Here is a 17,874-nt window from a genome sequence, read left to right as displayed (position 1 = left end):
CCCGAGCAAGCATGTGGGGAGATGGGCAGGGGAAAGCAAAGCTATGGCAGTCCTGCACACACACCAGCATCCACCCCAGGTGGTGTGCAGGACTGGTGGAGGAGCTTTCTGAAGGTACCATCCAGGCGAGGTGCTGATCCTACCTGAGAGATGCTCTTACAGGAAAACTGACCAGAGGATGGATGACCCACTTGGGCACAAACACCTGCTCAGAATGCCCTGCAGTACCAACAGCCCTGGGACAAATGCATCAAGGAAAAAACAACAACATTAAACAGCTCCTGTGGGTATCAGACAAGTCCCACTCGGTTCTGCATCCTACTCCTCCCGCCATGACTGTACTTCCAGGTTGGCTTCCAATAACATATCTTTGCATGAAGTACTAGTCCTGTGAAGCCAAGATTTCATCCTTACATATAATTACATTCACCACTGTTATTAACATAACAGATCTGTTCCTTGAAAACGGACTTCTAAAGAGGAAGTTAGTTGTTATTAGTTTGTCTTCCTTAAAAACACTTTAAAAATCCTTTTTGTCAATGTCTTTGCAGTCCTCCCTTTTACTAAACTGTCCTCTGAAGTCCAGCATTTGCCAGACTCTGCATTTCCTCATTTAGAGTCGATGCTGTTGAGTCACCTTTATGGCACCCTGGGGTTTCAGGAATGCAGCTTGGAGCCTTCAGCATCACCCAAACCACCCACTGTGTTTTGCAGAAGATGGGTTTTCTGTGTATCCAAAGACACATCCCTGAGATGCCACTACAACTTGGCTGACTGAAGAGCTCTGCCACTCCACTGTCAGCAGTCCTGCTGCCACACCAGCTCTGCCACCAGCAAGCTTCATGCGGTGGTCACTCCTTCATCTGGTGATATTATATGGAACTGTCTGGGAATTTGACTTTTTCCCAGAGTAAGCCAGCCTGTCAGCCTTGAAAAGGCAATGAATAGCAAACTACTTGTTCTCTTCTTCACTTTCTCTGTACCCTTTTTAAGACAAATTACCATGCCTCTTTTATTTTTTAAGCAACTTAGATCAACACAAGTCAGGTTCAGTGCCAGCACATCAAACATGTCACAAACAAGCACAGTAAGCTTTTTTTTTCAGGGGAATTTTAGCATCAAGAAGACTGGAACTGAAGCCTAGATCTTCCTAGCAAGGTTCACATCTATATCCTCCAAGACTGTGGACACAGACGCTATGCTCTGAGCTGTGCAAGGACACAGCAAGGCAAGGGAATCCTGCAAACCACAGGGGAAAGCTCTGCAGCCTACAAAAAGTCAACCAGGCGTATCCTGTAGGTCTGCCTATCTATGATCTTCCTCTTCAAGGCACTTCTATATCCTCCAGTGATTTCAAAACCCAGCACACACTGTTTCAGCTTTGATGCTCTGTGTTCTCATTATCAACCAACCAATACCAGAATATCCTTTCTTCTTGCAGTAAACCCCCTTTTTTCCCTAGGGATAGAGCTGGTCAGACAGAACAGACCAGGCATTTAGCGTTTCATCATAAACCTACGTCTCAGCTTGAATCACCAAGGCTTGCACAGCTCCAGCACATTCCCATCGGCTGCCAACACCAGCCTGGTAACATCCCCGTCAGGCAGCAGTTGCAGGGGTATTTGGTTTAGCATCCACAGCAGAGGAAATCATCAGCTTACATCACAGCACAGAGTGACCAATTTGTGGTCAACCAAACTACTCCCAAGAGCCAAAAAGCCAAGTGCAATGCAGTAATGACAGAAATTTGGATTCAGAACATCAGGAGGCACTGAGACACTCAGCCTCAGCAGGACTGACAGGGGTAGAAGCCATGCCAAAATCTGGATGCAAGGACTGCAGAAATGCTGGGCCAGGAGGGAAGTCAAACAGCCTCCAAGCCCTGAACCCTCTCTTGGCTTGTCTTTGTGGTGCTCTCCAAGGCAACACCAGTACAGCCCTGCCAAGAGCAAGCAGGACTCAGCTGCAGTTCCCAGCGACGAGCAGCACTTGCCCCACCACCCGGGAAGGGCTGCTGTGCTGCTAACAAAGAGGTTTCTAATGTTTTTGGGTCAGCTCCAGCATCACTCATTCTCCTTCACCACCACCACCAGGAGCTGGAACCTTCACTTTGTGAAATGCCAGCCTACGCCACTGCTACCAGGCATGACGGAGGCGATGCACTGGAAGACTGTGCCTGGAGAAGCAATTCCCTGTACACAGTTTTTGTTTAGTCCTCTCTTCAGACATGGAGAGACATCGTGTGCTGCACTCTTCACACCACCTTCCTGGATGTCTCACATCTACTGTGTTCCCTTTAAGTCTCAACTCTACCAGGTGCTCACAATCCCAGTTCCTCTCCTTGCCCTCCTTCCTCCTGCATGCCATCTGTTGTCCAGGCAAACTTGTGTGGCCATACTTTGAAATAAATTTGGAAACACTTCAGCTTTTTCTATACTAAGAGAGGTTCCTTGTCCCAGCTCACAGTGTGGACACAAGCTGTGGCTACACAACTGACCACACAATGAGCTGCAGCACAGGCAACACCAGGAGAGCAGAGAAACTTAGCCCCAAAACTACTGCTGAAGCGTCCCATCAAACCATGGCTTGACACCTGTGGGCTGCTGGGTTTTTTTTCCCTAGGTGTAACCCATGCAAATCTTCCAGCTATTCCTCCTAAGTAAATTTTCCCAAACAGAAGCTTCATCTTCCCAAGCTGCCTGCTTGCATATTTAAAATAGAAGGGCTGAGACTGGATGCTGTGTTTCAAACAGGGTTTTTTATAGGACAACAAAGATTGAAGAGCTGGAATTATTATCTTTGCCATTTTTCTCTGGGCTATTAAAGATCTGCCTGTCTTGTAACAGCATCTGACTGCAATTAACAACCAGCTTGTGAAATTCACTGCATCTCATAGATCCCTTTCTGTAGTTAACCTGCTCATTTTGAGAGTTACTGCACATTTTGGGTATGTGCATCTGTTTTCCAAGAGTGCTGCTTTGCACTTGTCTTTATTGAATTTGTTTTTCTTATCTTTAAACTTGCAGCTCATTAAGGCAACTGTAAGAGAAGATGTTACCGCCTGAAGTACCTGCAACGTCCCTGGTTGCATTTCATCTTCTGTATTATCTGCAGTCTACCATCTAATCTGCTACTGACCCCGAAAATGCCCTCCTGATCCAACAGAGAACTACTTCTTTTAGCTTCTTAAGTACCTACTTATAATGATTTCATCTTCAGCACATTTCCTGAGTTTGTTTACTGAGCTGTCGGGACTTCCTCAAAGGAACTACTCTACAACTTTCTGCACTTCTTTGGTAAAGTCACTAAAATACCAGACTTGGTATGAGATTGCCTAGTAGTTCTGCAGGCTCTCCATCCTTCAGGAGAACTTGGCACACCAGGAGGTATCAGAGCTAAGGGCTGGCAACTCAAGACAATACGAGTTCTAAAGTTACTTGAAATTTTCTTTAAAGTCAGGTGAAGCAAATCATCCATTCCCCATTTAGCATCAGCATCACAGTTTTTCAAGTCTTACCTAACCAGCTCCCCATTGCTATTTCCCTTGACTGAGCTAAGATTTCAGGGCTGCAGGCACTTACAAAGAAAAGCTCATGCCCAACGGGTTAAGACTTGTTATTTTCATTAACTTTAAATCATAAATATGATTTCCACTTGAAAAGGGAACACTTCATTTAACAGACACAGAGGCTCTGATGGGTAATGCAGGGTTTTGAAGGAAATTTAAAATAAAAGGAAGCAAGGGGAAAAGGAAAAATAACACTTCCAGAAAGTTTTCCGAAGGAAATGAGTAACCACTTATTATTAAATGATAAATCACAGTCCTTGGGGAGTGGCATTGTCTGTGGTCTATTTTTAATGAGAAAATACCCCTGTCACTGGCACAAGGGCTATATGGGATATGTCTGTGGACAGTGGGAGTGTTCATTGGGAGCCATCATCTCAATGCTGCTATTCCCATCACTTATCCGCAACAAAAACAGGATGAAAAGAACAAGGCTTAGAGAAAAGCAAAAATGCATCCAGGGCAACAAACAAGGGCTACTGTTCTCCATGGATGGAAGGCGGGAGGAAACACCAGAGACCAAGTGGAGGCTGAGTGTAGTCTTAAGCTTTGCTTGTTTTCCACGTGTGAGGGATGCACACGAAGCCACCAGGAAGCAAATCTGTGCTGACCCCAGTGTCTCTATAGGGAATCAGGTGACCTAGCATCCTCTTTGTCCCCAAGATGGGAATACATTACGCACACAGCCACAAGAAACCTCTGGGCCTCTTTTCCCCAGGGTTTGCCACCAACACAGAGTTTTCTGGGGAAGCACCTGATGCTGCAGCACCACTGATGCTGACACTTCAGAGGTGTAATTAGCCTCATTTTATGCTGATAAATGAGTCACAAATTCCTGTGGCAAAGTGACTTGCCAGCTGGGAAGAGGCACGCAGTGTCAAGGGAAGGGAAGCAAGGGACAGCAGAGCTGGCTGGAGGCTCAGCTGTAAACGCAGCCTCAAAACCAAATCAGAGGGACCACGAGCTCCCAGACCCAGCCATCAGGCAGCGAGACTCCCTGCACACCGCTGGAGGGAGCGTTCCTGGCATCCTATGCCAAGCCCAACTCTCCCAAGTCCCAGCCAAGCACTGCCGAGCCCAAGCCACAGGGTTCAGCTGCAGACCCGCGTTTCCAACCCACTCGTGCGCTCAACCCACCCTGTCCCAACACCACACACCCCCACAAACTTTCCAGACTGCAACAGTAACAAGCACAAACCTATGGCCAATGTGCTGAAATACCATGCACTATGCCTAATTTTACCGTGAGGGTGACCAAGCTTGCTCAGGAAGATTGTGGAGTCCCCATCTGTGGAGATATGCAAAAGCCATCTGGACATGGTCCTGGGCAACTGGCTGTAGCTACCTACCACCTGCACAGGTCCCTTCCAGCTTCAACCATCCTGTGACTTTTTATTGCAAAGCCAACTGCATCGCAATCCTTCGCCTTCACTACCCACAAAAAAGACTGTAATTTTTCATCTTCTCAACTATTTCTGACATTCTTTCCATAGATGAGGTTTAAGCCTTTCCCCCCCTTCCTTTTAATAGGAACACAACCCCACAGTTCACAGCAGATTATAAAACATGCACACACACATCACTCTTCCAAAGCAGCATTTGAAGGTGTTTGATTTTTTTTTTTTCTACTACCCATAAACCACCACCCTGCTGGTCTCATTCATTGTGTGGCATTTTGCAATGAAGCATAAAAATGGTATTAACCATAGCTCTGAAAAAACACAAACTTCTTCTCTGAGGTTTGAAATACCCATTTGGAAGAAAAACTTCCAGGAGCCAGAAGGACTCACAGAGTTGGAGACTCAAGTCCTTGTTTGCACAGGCCAAGTGTATCCCAATATATCCTTTGGACAGTTGCCCCAGGCCAGAGTTATAATACTTTATTCTTCAGTTCAAGTAGCAATAAGGAGATTTGGTACAAAATCAGGACAAATACCTAAAGAGAATAGGGAGAAAATGTGTGGTAAATCTAATGGGAGGCCTGAGCTCTAGCTACAGCTTTGGTGAGAGTGTCTGAAGCCTCAGCTGCCTCTCATCTCCAGGATGTCGCAGCCAGAAAGACCAGATAAGGGTACCCATATCTCACAGGCAGCACCTGAGCATCATGTACTGTGTGCTGGCACTCACCCATGGCATGGTGTTGCTTCAGCCACAGGCAGAAGCACAGAGATCTGCAAAGGCTATGCCAAAAAATAAAAACCACTATCATCTCTATGTTTTCTGGCCAAACACCACTGGAGAAAATTACCTTTGACATAAATCAAGCTCTTTGTCCACCTCTGTCGATTCAGTGCTTCTCATAGAAGGGGAGCTTCTGTCAAAGATGGAGTCAGGAAAAAACATGAAGCTCTTTTTTAAGATAGATGCTTTAGCAGAGATTTGCCAAAGGCTTTGGAATTCCTCAGCTTCAGTGGTAAAACATTAATAATTTAAACACCTTCTTTTAAATTAGGAAGGGCACTATAAGAAACTATTGAAAGAGAAAAACCATCAAGCTTGTCACTACCTCCAACTCAAATACTGACATTTTCTCTCAAACCTCAAAAGTAGTTTCACCAACCTGGCAAATGAGAAATTTACATTTTTCTTACCTATCCTTCCCTCACATTTTCTCCTCTGCCATTAATCATCCAGGGAAAGCAGCTGACCACAAGGACAGGGCACACTGATCATACTGGTACAGAAAGCCCCAGGATGCTGTAATCGGGGGCAGGGGTAGTGCAAACAGTTGTAAAATGTTTCACAGGGCATGGCAAACATTTAGTGTTTACTGTTATATTAGTGGGATGGAATGGGATGGGATGGGATGGGATGGGATGGGATGGGATGGGATAGGATAGGAGGAAAGGATCTACAACCATCATCCTAGTTCAACTGCAACTACTTTGTGTTACAAGAGCAAGACAGCGGGAGAGAGAAAATAATCAATTATTTTCTCTTCTTTTTAATCAATAATCCCAGACTCTTGTGCACAGTGAAGTTCCCTGCTTATTCAAAGCCTGTATGCCTCTGCCTGTCTTGGTTACCAATACCTTCCTTATCAGCACATTTCACTCTTTCCCATTCTTTCAAGAGCTCTGCAAAGTGAAAAAAAGTGTATTATCTCCATACTTATGAGACAAAAAAGGCTGGCAGAGATAGGACTAGCTCACTATCAAGGCTTTTGCAAGAGCAGGAACAATGTGGCAGCCCAAGATCTTGTGCTGTCTGCACAAGCCCCATCAGCAGCAGCTGGCCTAGGCACAAGCGTCTGTCCTGGTATCAAGGTGGCCAGAAAAAAGCACACACTTGGAGACACATCCCCCTCTCCCATGCAGATGTATGAACTTCAGATGACCAGTCCAAATTTGCAAAGATGTGTACGGCCACGGTGCTCCATCCATTCACTCCATACCAGGTCTTCTCTTGAAGAAAACCTCTTCGATTTGAGTCCCCAGTGCAGCTGTGTAAGCACCAGAAAAATGCAACTTTATGTCTCTCCAAAGGATGCCTAAACACATCCTGTCCCTCAGGGGGAAAAAAAAGAGGATTAGCGATTCAAAACCTACATGCCAGGCGATTTGGTGACCAAGTACCTTCCTCTGATAGCTTTTCTAGACAGTCATGAACTTTAAACTATTTTTTGCCTCCGACTCCCAGCAGCTCCTAAACAGTGTGAGCTAAATATTTATAGAAGAGTCACTGTTTGTTTAAGTTTCAATCCATACTCCCTGAGGTCCAATATGTCCAGATCCTCAAATGACAGCTGATTACAGAAGAGCCTGAAAACACCACAGAGGGGACACTGACACTTACCAGATCTTTCATCTGGACACTTTCTCCGGTGGTTGTTTTGGGAAGCCTTTCCCAGCTTCTTTCAAAAGACTAGGAAACATAGCTCTTGCCAACCAAGGTCCATGTTTCATCAGACACTTTGGCACAGCTCTGCTCAATGACACAGAGCCCTGGGTTTTGGGGGGCCCTCATCTGTGCTCCAGAGCTAGGCACAGGGACTGCTGCTGGAAATGCAATTGAAGCACCCAACCTGCTGAACAGCAGGCACCAAGGCACAGTGAGAACACCCCAAACACCTGTGCCACAGGTGGGGCACAGACAATGTCTGTCACTTCAGCTTAACAAGTTCTACCCTGACCTGCCTCTTCTGGACTCAGCAACATCTTTTCCATTTTACCATACGTCCCACTCCAGTGGAACAAAAAAGTCCTCCCATACCTTGCAAAAGAACTAAGGATACTCAAACTTTTTGCCTAACTGAACAACCTGTAAGAAATTGAAAAGACACTTATATGAGCTGACACACTACTGCTATAAGCTAGCCAAGTCCAACAAGTCACTTGCTTACATGTGGTGTTACACAGTTTCATGGGTGAGGCAAGAAAAAAATAAGACTGTGCTTCATCCCCTTTAATTGTGTGTGACTGGAGTCGTCCTTTTGGAATGTAACGGGGGACTCATCACCACAAAGGAGAACACAAAATGCAAGGCTATCAAGCAGGCACAGTCCTATGACAACACATCCCAAATGAACATCTCACCCTGTAGACCTCAGTGTCCAGCTTGGCAAGCTTCTAGAGGAACAGCAGAGACAATACCAAGCAAACACACTTCCAGTGACCACCCAAGGCTGATAATTCCCTTTGTTTTTATGGTTTCACATAAAAGCTCCAGCATGAAGAACAGAACCGAAGGTGTTTACTCCCCTCAGATGGGTGAGAGGTTGGGATACCTTTGCACAAGTCCAGATACCTCAAACCAGCACCTGCTTTGAACAGCCCCTTGGATGACTACATGTTGCTGAAGAACTCGAAATCCCCACTGACAGCTGTTGCTGTGCCCATCCCATCAATATGAATTCTTCATCAGCACTGCAGCAAGACGGGACTCAGCAATGCTGATCTGTCCTGGGGTTCTCCAAGGGGATAGCAGGACTCATCCCCCCCTGTACAGGGTATTTCAAGGCATTTAGCCCCAGTAAAATAGAAAATGTGGTGTTTCAAGCAAGAGGATGACTTTTGTCATTAGGTGGATCTCAAGGACAGGTTTGCACACTGCCGTTCATTAGGAGTCTGGATATCCAGCCTGAAGGCCTGTGCATGGATGAAGGAGCAGTCATGGAAATGTCTGTGCCGACGCCACGCGTGCACTCACAGCCCACACTCACCCTCACACGTGTTTTCTATCCAGATGTGCCTATGCACACCCATGGGAAAGTGCCATGAAGCCTTATGGACGTGCTCATGTGTACATGCATGGGAATAAGCAGGAGTACAGAGGCCCACCACAAGCCAGCCATGCTGGCACACAAGACTAAAGAGGAGACTGCAACAAGAAAGCTGGAAATCATGACAAGCACTTTCATCAGTAAAACTGCAATTATGCAGCCAGCACACAGCCTTGCATCTCTGTGGAGCAAGCAAAACTACTTATTATAGAGATGCCTCTACTGTGATCTGACTTTTAGAGAAAGGAGAGGAGCTGCCCTGGCTTTCCCATGTTTTATTTCTCTGACTCTCATTCCCTGTTATTGGAAGCACAGGCATCACCACACACATCACCATGGCTGCTGGGCCCACTGGAGCCAGCCATGGCTGGGAGGTTTGAAGGCACAAACCTACAAACAAGGAGCCTTCAAAACTGCAGCTGGTCTCCTCCAGCATCACCCACACATTCAACACCATGGAGCTGGCTTTACTTATGCTTCATGGAAGAAAATTTTACTAGGGCATAGAAGAGAGACACTTTTCTATTTTAATTCACCTGGCCCTAAAAAAGAAAAATAAAGGGGAAAAAATAGAAGAAATACAGCCCCCCTCTTTCCCTTTTTACGTAAATATTGGATCTGAGCGCTTTATGCTCCTAAGAAGTTAAAAATAGGAAATAATATCAAGTCTGTGCGCTGCATCTTTTATCAAAGCCTTTTATAAACATCAAAACCAGCTCCTCTGCACTCTTCTATACTTTCCTGCTGTCACTCACAATTCATAAAAGAGGTCTACAGAGATACAAAGGGTAAGGCACTTTCCAGTACTGTCAGAGAGTCTGGGATAAAAACACAGCTTTTCCTCAAAGCTCTGAAATCTAAGAGCAATTTTATGACATAATGTCACTTTTAGCACAAGAGATGAATAATAGATATTCAAAATATAGTAACACTTTCATAAGTAAACAATGCTTTGCAGTGTCACAGCTTTTCAGCAGCAGTGTCAAGCCTTTGCAGAAGGATCAACAGAGCAATCACCGAGCACCACCGGGAAGCAAACACTGCAAGAACACACACATGTTTAACCAAAAGGCCGAGTCTCTTTGGCCAAACTCCATCTCTTTGGCCAAACTCCATCTCTAGAGACACACATCCAGATCCCCTCTCTAAAAAAGGGGAGGTAGGGAGATTAACAAGGTGACCCAGAAACTCTTTACATATAAACTCAACTTCGACCCTGCCATCTCTGAGAGATGGGTGATAAATCCAAACCTCCTCCCCACCTGAAAGATGAGCAGGCTTACACTCACCTATATTCAAGAGATAGGAGCATTAATTAACTCCAACATTGAAAAAAACACATTTGAAAGATGATAGCTGCTAGAATATTCATGACTCTTACCCAGCCTGTTTATATAACTGGATATGAAGCAAATCCTCCATGCAAACCATGGCAAACCTGACAGCATCATTTAGCTGTTCAGCATCTTTTCCACAGAAGGCAAATTCCATAACTTGTGGTCACCACTATTTTTTTCCTCCCCTGCACATAGGAGTTAGGAATTCATAGGGAGGAAGTGATAAACCCATGATAAAAAAAATTCCATTGAACTGTCAGCATTATCCTAACCAAAAAAGAATTTCCTCCTTAGTCATACACAGGCAGGGTAAGTCAGCTCCCCCATGAATTACAGAAGAGCAGGGAAAAAGTGCTTATCTAGGAGATTACTTCTCTTCCTAGTACATCGGTACTTAATTTTTAAGCAGGGTGGAGGTCAAATGAAAACCACCTGATGGTGATGCAAATGGAACCCCGGATAAAGCTGCACAGGGGCCACCAGAAAGAGTTGCTCTTTGCAAAAAGCTTAATGAAAGCCAAGAGATGGTGCCAGTGGGGAGGATGATGGCAATTCCGCATCCATGTGCCGCGAGGATGCTGCCAGCGGCAGAAGGGCACATCCAAGCTGTGGAGAGGGCCAAGCCAGGGCAGTGCGGGGTTCCCAGCATCGCTCACCACCCCAGGGAATGCCCCCTGCCAGGCAAACTGGCTGAAGATACACTTCTCATCTGGATAGTAAGAGATCCACCTTCCAAAGGCACCAGGGCTGGAATGCAGCTGTGCCTCATCCCCCAACTTGTCTACAATAACCATTATAAATATATGTACTTTTTTTTGTTGCACACACTCAGGTCCCATTTTTGCTGCTGAAGCCTCAGGTCTCTAATCCGACCTCCTGGCTTTGACACTGCAAAGGTAAAGAGGAGGCAGCACAGTGATGGTACCCTGCAAAAGCAGAGCCAGCAAAACCACAGGATACCCAAAACAGTGCCAGGGAAAAACTAGGAGGCCAGGTGAGAGGTTTGATTCCAGCTCAAGAAACACCCTGTGAATAAAATATTGCCCAAAATAGCACTTTGTGTTTCTGAACTGGGTTCCACACTGCAGGACAAGAAGATTAGGCAGATGCCCTCCCATGGGGGCAGATTGGCCCCATGGCAGCCATTCCTGCTCAGCAGTTTTTGTCTGCTGCCCCGTGTAAGCAAGCAAACCAGCTTGGAGATGATTAAATATTAATCAGAAACCCTTCAGATCATGTCCCATTCACGGCTTTGGGACCGTGTAAATCCCGCCACCTTTACCAAGAACCCCTCCAAGGGCCTCTCACAGCCCTGGGATGCCAGCCAGCTTTGGAGGCTTTACATTTTCGTGGCATGAGACAAATTTCGCTAAGAGTTCCTCAATACTAATCCACATAATGCTGCTCAGCAGATGGGAGCACAAGAAAACAGCCTGTCGACACCTTCAGCTCTGCACAGAACCCCTCAAAGCAATGCAGAGGATTCAGAAGCCAAGCAGATACCTCTTGCTTTCTTGCTGGCATTAACAGTACGTCTCATGATAGGTCACTGCTTCTTTGCAACCTGAAGAGCACAGTAAGTCACCAGATAGTTCAGTATTTACTGTGCACAGTAAGTCTGCACCTGCAGATGCAGGCGCTCATGGAAAAGCAAAGATCACACATAAAGAAAGGTTTTTATTCTGAAAGTAATGACTGTGATGCTTTGGTTAATACAAAATTCCAAGCAAGGTCTTAAAGCAATCAGTAGAGGATCATTCAAGACATACTAGCAGGATTATTTCAGATATTTTAAAATACATAAATATTTATTTACTTATATAAATAAACAGAAATATGGCCTAATGTATCCCAAATTACACGTCCTGCAGTAAGGGCACAAAGTCTGGGCACAAATGGCATTCATTAATAAGTGCCCCAAGAGAGGGACAGCCCTTAAAGAGAGAAAATGCACGCTGCGAAAGGGGTTGACATTTTTAGCATAAACTAAGGACTGAGATCAACCATTAATTTGCTTTGCTCATGTTGGCTTTCGCTGCTGCACGATGAGCGAAAGTCAACCTGTGCAGGATGAGCACAGGTGGATCAACATCCTTCACCCTGGGCACTTCCTCCTCCAAATTCCCCAGGCAGAACAGGGGAAGAAAGATCAAAGCAAAATTTCAGCATCGGCAGCTTCAGCATTTTCCCTGAGCAGAGGCAGACGTGAATCCAAAGATTCAGCTGTAAATATTTTAAAAGTGGCAAATGGACTTTTGGCAGCCAAAATAAGAATCTTTAAAAGCACTAGCATTTGCTGCCCTCAACCCTTGCAAACCCAGCCTGCTAAAGTGGTAAGCAAGGTTGCCCACAAACTGAAAACTGAAACTAGTTTCAGCCCCAATTCCAAAAAACCTGGAAGTAATTTTAGAAGCAGGAAACCCTCAAGCAAGAGACAGCACCTGTAGATTAAAACCTCTTCCTCTGTCAGGCTTCAACACATTCGACTAACAAAACCATAAAGAAAGTAAGACTCCCTTAAAAAAGCCTCATTGTCAAAAATTTTTATAGCTTTGAGGTTATATTTTATCCTTAAACCAATAAATACTTCCAATTCCTTAATTTGCTGCCAGCTGGGGAGAGGTTTAAAAACTTCTGCAAACCTGCAATTTCAGTGCTGGTCTGTGCTGGGCACTGAAAAATTCCACTGGGGTGAGAGTGAGAGGGGTTAGTCATGACAAGAACATCCCTGCAATGTTCCAGGGCTGCTTTTCACTGTCATCCAACCATCCTTAATACCGACTTAGTCCATCAATGATTTTCATAATCAGTTATGTGCTTTTGAAACACACCCACACACATAATCTTCACAAGCAGCCAAATAGAAGCTTTCTGTATTTCTATATTATTATTAATAACATGCATCTGTGTACAGACCAACCTCCTAAAGGATATTTTGATCCAAGGATCTGCAACCTGACTGAAAGCGAACTTTTGCCACTTTACCAGCAAATATCTTGAATGCTGATGGGGTTCATCTTTTAACTAGCACCTACGGATGTAGCTGGCAGCCCCCCTACCTGGATCCTCACGCTGACCAACACGAAAGCCCTTAAACTACTTACCCTCTGAAGCTGCCCCACATCTATGCAGGGTGAGACCTGCTCTTAACAAAACCTGAGATGATTTTTCCTCCCTGTAAAGGACAGCTGTACATTTGCAACTGAAACATCGTTCCCGGCCAAGCTCTAATTCTTGGGCCACCCCCAGGTACCCCAGGTGTGCCACGTGCCTGCCAGACCCTGTGTGACTAGGGAGTCACACTGCAAGAGGCAATGCAGAATGCAAAATTCAGGGTACGTCTACCATGGCTTTTCTCCTTGCTCGGTCTGAGTGCAGACCCTACAATGCAGAGGTCAAGCACCCTGGGGCTGCATTGGGTTACCCAGATCACAGGCAGGTTTTGCTCGGTCTCCAGAAGGCACCTCCAGAAGCACCAAAGGGCCTGGCAGCACTAGAGCAGAGCAACTGAAGCCCCATTCGATCTCAGTTACTTATAAAAGATAAAGCTCATTCCACCGCAATGTGCTGCTGACAAGGGACCTTTTCACATCTTACAGGAGCAAGTGGAGATCTGGTTTGCGATGTCTTTAACAGCTGACTACAAGGAAAAAAAATAAGGATTTTAAGTATCAATGGTGTTTGCTTTAATTGCAGATAAAAAGAACAACTGCAAGTGATCCAGTCTTTCTTAGGTGCTTTAGAAGTTGTTAGGAGCTAGTTAATAAAACACCAGGGATTTCAGTGATGCGAAAGCTGTTAATTCAGGTTAAGCAAGGAAAACTCCTATGTGCAAATGAAGAGCTGGTTCCAGGGGATGTCTCTGCAGCAGAGCACAAAGTCCATGCGAGCAAGCAAAGGGGTCTGGCACTGCAGGGCTGAGCCTCCAGGCAATCCTACGGGAGAAGGCTCTGCCTTGGTACATGACCACGCTGCACGGGGCTTGACCATGACCATGCCCACTAGCCTGGTAGGATGCTGCTGTTCACCTCTGAGTCCAAATCCCCACTGTTAGCTCCGGCCTCTCCTACAAGCACAGCAAGCGCCTGACTTTGCTCATTGATCAAGCAAAGAACTTTATCCCCAGTCTTTGTCTACCATCTCCATCTGGCCTAGGAGTCACAGTCAAATTGAAGAGAGAGGCAACTGATTATGTTTCCCACTGAACATGCTCTATCCACCCTGCCCCCTGCATTTCCTTCCTTTGATGCAAAATTGTGCTTACAAAGCAAGAAGACAAAACTTTTAATGCCTCACAAATGCTGAGGGGAACGCAAAATAAATGTACAGCAAAGCATTTTCAGCCCTTTTCCTTCAGCACCTCCTCTTTGTATAGTAAAAATAAAAGTTAGATACAAAGAGCTACTTTTTTGTCTACCCCGTAGAAGGAGCAATCTGTTCACCAGCACACCTGAGCATTTGACCAAACCAGCACAAGTGCCAAAAAGAATGATTTTCACAGCAAATTGATAGCCACAGACACCAAAACAATTATTCAATTCTCTGCTAGAAAGAATGGAAAAAGAATTTGTCACCTTCACAAAAACACCTAACTCATTGTAAATGATTCTAAAAATACAAATTTGGTTGTTATCACTAGTCCTATTGAGTTATACAGATCTATATGGAATAGGAAAAGTTTTAATTTTAGAGCTAAAGGCATCTCCTTTTATATGGGATAAGTGATCCTCAAAATTATGTTCTTCAGCAGAAATTCTATTAAACTAAGAAGAGAAAAAATGTGTTTAACACTTGTGTCATCTTTTTTGAAATGAGATGATGAAGCCCGATAAGCTGATCCACACATGGCTGGTGGCAGCTGTGGGTTACGAACACAGCTGCCCAGGAGTCCAGAAGGATCCAGGTGGAGGAATACAGAGCATCAGATCCATCCTTTCCCTCATGTATGAGGCTATGGTTGGGCATCAAAACCTTCAGAAGCTGATACCACTGATCCACGAGAACCTTCATCTCAAATTGGGTCTCTCTCAACAAAGAAAAGCCATCTTCAGGGTATGACACCAGGGACTTTGGAAGGTCTTACCTTCAGCAGAAGCTAATAAGGAAAAAAAGTGACTGAATTGAAGATCAAGAAAGCAAACTGGACAGTCAACAACAAAACCATTTACATACCTGCTGGACAGGAATGCTGCTGCACTGGAAAAGCTCTGGGAGAAGAGAAAATATCTTCCAGCTGGGTAAAGCAATGGCTCCGTCTTAAGAAGATGCATGCGGAGATATTCCAGTAAGTGACTGTATGCTATAATCCTCAGGACAGGGCCACAAATGACACAGGGTGACCCAGGAAAAAAGAAGGTAAAAAGATGGTAGGAACTTCCAGATGCTTATATCCATAGCCGACATTCTCCAGAGAGTTTTGTGGGTCCATATGTCCATGCATCCCATGATCCTAAAAATCCTTGGGAGCTACAAAAAGGACCAGACTGCCAGGCTCCTCCAAACGTCATCCCAGACCAGTGGGACGCATGGGGTTGGGACCTTCAGAGAGAAGAAAGGGACAGGCCATTACACAACAGCTCTTACCACGTCGGACAAGGTCTATTCCCATGGAAACTCCTATCTTTTGATTTATTTTTGCACGGAAGGAAGGTTTTAGTGTTTGTTTCTTGTTTTGTTTTGTTTTTTAATTTGCATGATTTACTTAAATGAATGTAACAGTGAGCAGAGGCACAACATGGAGTCACCACCTCCAGATGCCTCATAGCTGCTAGCTGATGTGAGACGAGGAGGACGACAAGCCAGCAACTGAAAAAAGTTTTCACCTAACCAACAGATCTTTCCAAAACTCTCTTCTTTTTCTTTTTGTCAGGTGAAAGGACAGAGTCTTCCTCTCCTCTCCTTTTTTCCACACCTTCTAAACCTAATGAAGTATTTTCTCTACCAGGGAAGAGGCGGATGGAAAGGGTTGTAAAGAAGCAGGTCAGCAGCATCATCTGCCTTCCTGACTTCCACCACCAGGAGAATCACACCTTCAGCAACCCGCATCAACATCTGGCCCAACCCATCAGTGACATAGCAGAAACACTCAGCTCGTGAGTACAACAACCCACTGTGACCTCCAACCAGGCAGAGCCACACTTCCCACCTCTACCATCAGAGAAAATAAACACATCCCAGCAAAGTAGCTCAAAATACCGGAGGAATTAGTCATAAAGATTCTAGTACTTGACGTATATAAACCCATCATAATCTGGGGGGTTGGGGTTGTTTGTTTTTTCAGTTCTTTTAATTTGATTTTACCAATTGTGCTGGGAATAGAGCTGATGGGATTTTTGTTTGTTATTTTAAAATATGAAAGCTGTCACATAAACACAGGCAAGTGCCAGGCCCAGATATAATGCCCAGCAAGTGCTGAAAGGAAACTCAGCTCTTTGCCCGACATTGCTTTCTAGTCCAACTGTAAAAAGAAAACAGCAGAGAGCAGCTGAGAGCCAAAAGAGGTTTTTTCACTTTGTTTTAGCTGCAGCAGCACAGGAAGGTGATAACATTGTGTGTAATGCAACCAAGCAAAGGAGTAATGAAAGTGCAAGCAATTAGATCAAATAGCACAGGGTTAAGGAAAAGATGTGATAATCATTTGTTTTGCTAATTGTGTCAATAAAGACCTATCTACCCTCAAACAGCGGAAACGTCATCAGATATTTAAAAGGGAAAAATCAAGTGAATAATTAAATGTACAAAAACCCGACATTTTTTCCCCAGATGGTCTCTTTAAAGGGTTGATTAGGAGAATCACATGTTTATTTTGAATAAAATTCCAGTGACTTTGATCATGTTTAAGTCACCTCACGTACAAAATCTACTTCGAACCAAAACTACTTCTTCCCTTGGGAAAACAATCAAAATTACCTTCTCTGCAGGAAAGATGCAGCATTACCACAACCCAGGCTAAACTGGCTTATGGGGACAACACCATAACTCACAAAAATCTGGTGCCTTTGCAACATGTTTTTGTTGTTACAAAACCCAGCAAATCAGTACAAGCCAACTGGAAGTCTGCAGACAGGCTTGCAGATGAAGTTGCACTTGAAGTCTGCTAATTCGTGGAAAAAAAATCTGAATGACCTTGTCCTTGCTTCTAGTGTTTTCTCAGTGATGGGGAGAGTTAGCAAATGAAATATTCCCTAACTTCCCCCCAGCTAAATGAAGTGAAGCTGAAGAAGGTCTGACCCAAGTCTCTGAGCTGATGAAAACATTTCAGAAAAGGATTTGAATCTCCCAAAATAACTTCCATCCCACTAATTACACAGCCAATCTCAGCCACTCTGATAACTGTATGACATTGAAAATGCCTGTAAAACCTATTTCTCTACAGCAAAAACACCTGCCCAAAATCCTCGAGCTAACTGTTTTCTCCATAAACCAATTACCTGTAAAATATTGAGCATGCAAACAGAGATGAAGCTCTGTCTCCAGAGAAATGAGGCTCGGCCCACCAGCCTAGCCCCTCACTGTGCTGTGCCTGATGCACCAGCAGGGCTTTTTCTCCAGGCTCCAACACGGATGTGTCAATATGTACTTAGCTCAGTTCTCCTGGGAGACGAGCCCAGCAGTTGTCACTATCCAACAAGTGAAAACGTAATTTTTTCATTTTCTATCTTCTATACCTTCCCCCATCCTGCATATACCACACCACTCACAGCACTCTCATCTTCTGCCTTCAAGGCCAGCTGGATGGCAGCAGGACTCAC

At 44.8% G+C, this 17,874-nt stretch overlaps 1 long non-coding RNA gene across 1 annotated transcript in view; it reads right to left on the bottom strand.

Annotated features, from left to right (window-relative positions):
- LOC125317319 overlaps positions 1–15,932 on the bottom strand; it is a 75,781-nt gene extending 59,849 nt beyond the window's left edge. The window contains exon 1 of the long non-coding RNA XR_007200015.1: positions 15,296–15,932. This is a non-coding gene — a long non-coding RNA (uncharacterized LOC125317319). The remainder of the gene's footprint in view (positions 1–15,295) is intronic.
- Between the last annotated feature and the right edge of the window lie 1,942 nt (positions 15,933–17,874).

Source organism: Corvus hawaiiensis, chromosome 26 (genome assembly GCF_020740725.1).
Source record: "Corvus hawaiiensis isolate bCorHaw1 chromosome 26, bCorHaw1.pri.cur, whole genome shotgun sequence".
NCBI classification, from domain to species: Eukaryota; Metazoa; Chordata; class Aves; order Passeriformes; family Corvidae; genus Corvus; species Corvus hawaiiensis.
The sequence above is the reverse complement of the archived record's forward strand: the minus strand, read 5'-3'. Positions and strand labels throughout refer to the sequence as shown.